This window comes from Portunus trituberculatus, chromosome 30 (assembly GCF_017591435.1).
Source record: "Portunus trituberculatus isolate SZX2019 chromosome 30, ASM1759143v1, whole genome shotgun sequence".
Classification (NCBI taxonomy): domain Eukaryota; kingdom Metazoa; phylum Arthropoda; class Malacostraca; order Decapoda; family Portunidae; genus Portunus; species Portunus trituberculatus.
The window spans coordinates 2,474,993-2,477,492 of record NC_059284.1 but is presented as its reverse complement, the minus strand read 5'-3'; the positions used below and the strand labels follow the sequence as shown (position 1 = coordinate 2,477,492).

Genomic DNA, 2,500 nt, shown 5'->3' with positions numbered 1-2,500 from the left:
GTGTGTGTGTGTGTGTGTGTGTGTGTGTGTGTGTGTGTGTGTTTATAACACTATTAGTCCAATTTATCATAATATATATATTTTTTTATCACACAAGCCTTCCCAGTCGACTCGTCCAGTGTCTATTGGTCTAAAGACGACTAGTCAGATGCCAAATGGTCTAATAGACCAATTGGTCTCAAGACATCTAGTCTAATATACCTATTGCTCTAAAGACGATTAGTTTAAAATTAATATGCTTTTATTCAATTGAAATGTATTAGAAATACCTAAAAAAAAAAAAACTATGGAAAAAAAATTCTTATATTAAAGTACAAACATAGTAGCTTGACAATCTTATTGAAATATGTTAAAATACATTAAAAAAAAAAAAAACTAAAGTTTTAAAATATAAGCCAGTGTTCGGAGATAATGTAAAACATCATAATTGTCTTTCTCGTTAAACACTTTTAAGATTCTTTGTTCATGTTCAATGTATTTTCTCTTTAGCTTAATGAAGGACCCTCTTCGAACGATGTTTTAATTCTATTCTTCCACATTCTTTTGCTCCTTTTGCAGTTCGTCAATAAGTTTGAAAATTACAAGTGCAGACCCTAGTAATACCTGTAACCGCCGATGCCATGCTTGTACTTTATATTGAATCCTTGGTATACTAAGATCTATCCTCTCGTGTACTGACCATAATGATGCTGGAAAAAGAGATTGGATATCTTGACCTCATAATATTCTCAAAAATTTTCACCTAATATAAGTTTTACCGCAATATTTAATGAATAAATGGCTTCATCTTGATTTGTGCCTTTGAGCTGTAACCATGCATCCTCGATTTTACAGGCAGGTATGAAGGCTAGTGCTGCCATCTGTCGAGTATTTAAAGAAAAGTTTTCATTTGTTCCATATAGCGTTTTCAATCCAGATAAAGTTATTTTCTATAGATCCTTCGTCCCAAATAAAAGAAGCACCACCTGTTACCTCTTGATGGATTTTCGCATTCAATTGCATTTATAAGAGCAATCCTAAAAAGGGCGTCTCTTCTAATCCCTCAAACTACCGTCCAATAAAATTAATTTCTTACTATTCTAAAGTTTTTGATTCTATCCTCAATAGGAAGATTTTCGGACATCTGTCACTTCACAATATGATCGCCACTATAGCTTCCGCCAAGGTCGCTCTACTGGCTTTCCTTACTGAGGCTTGTTCATCCTTTTCTAGAGATTTCGGGGAAACTTTTGCTGTCACGTTAGACATATCAAAAGCGTTTGATAGAGTCTGGCACATAGCTTTGATTTCCAAACTGCCCTCCTACGGTTTCTATCCTTCTCTCTGCAACTTCATCTCAAGTTTCTTTTCCGACCGTTCTATTGTAGCCTTGGTAATCGGCCACTGTTCTCCTAAATCCATTAATAGTGGTGTTCCTTAGGGCTCTGTCCTATCGCCCACTCTCTTTCTATTATTATTCATTATTCATTAATGACCTTCTTAACCAAACTTCTTGTCCTATCCATTCCTACGTTCATGATACCACCCTATATCTTTCCAAGTCTTTCGGAGACAAACAACCCTTCAGGAAGTCAACAGATCACGCAGGGACGCCACAGAACGCCTGACTTCTGATCTTTCTAAGATTTCTGATTAGGGCAGAGAAAACCTAGTAGTTTTCAATGCCTCAAACACTCGATTCATCCATCTATCACAACCTTCCAGACAACTATCCTCTCTTCTTCAATGACACTCAAATGTCCCCCTTTTCAACACTGAATATCTTAGGTCTGTCCTCAACTCATGATCTTAACTGGAAACTTAACATCTCATTTCTTGCTAAAACAGTTTTTAAAAGTTAGGTGTACTCTGTACAAGGGCCTTATCCGTCCTTGTATGGAGTATCCTTCGCATGTTTGGGGGAATCTACTCACACAGTTTTATTAGATAGGATAAAATAAGAAAATTCTTGTCTCACCATATATATATATATATATATATATATATATATATATATATATATATATATATATATATATATATATATATATATATATATATATATATATACAAACACAGTAGAGAGAGAGAGAGAGAGAGAGAGAGAGAGAGAGAGAGAGAGAGAGAGAGAGAGAGAGAGAGAGAGAGAGAGAGAGAGAGAGAGAGAGAGAGAGAGAGAGAGAGAGAGAGAATGACGATAATAACGATAACTATGATGATCCAAACAATGGTGATGTTGATGACGATAATGGTGATGATAATGACGATAATGATGATGATGATGATGAAGATGATAATGATAGCAATGGTTAAAGAGAGCAAAGCTAAATATTAATGATAGTAAATAACAAAATACAAACCCACTAAGGAAGTAGCAATTGGCCGCTTTTTACACCAAATTCATGTTGAACATCTGGAAGATGTCTGATGGAATCGATGTCTGGGAGCGATTCACATATGGCGGTCGGAGGTACACCATATGACTACGAGGGAATCATTAAAAATACTTACATAGGCGAGA

At 35.4% G+C, this 2,500-nt stretch overlaps 1 protein-coding gene across 1 annotated transcript in view; it reads right to left on the bottom strand.

The window, feature by feature from the left end:
* LOC123510739 (ankyrin-2-like) overlaps positions 1-2,500 on the bottom strand; it is a 98,502-nt gene that overhangs the window by 66,356 nt on the left and 29,646 nt on the right. The gene's annotated exons all lie outside the window — the stretch shown is intronic.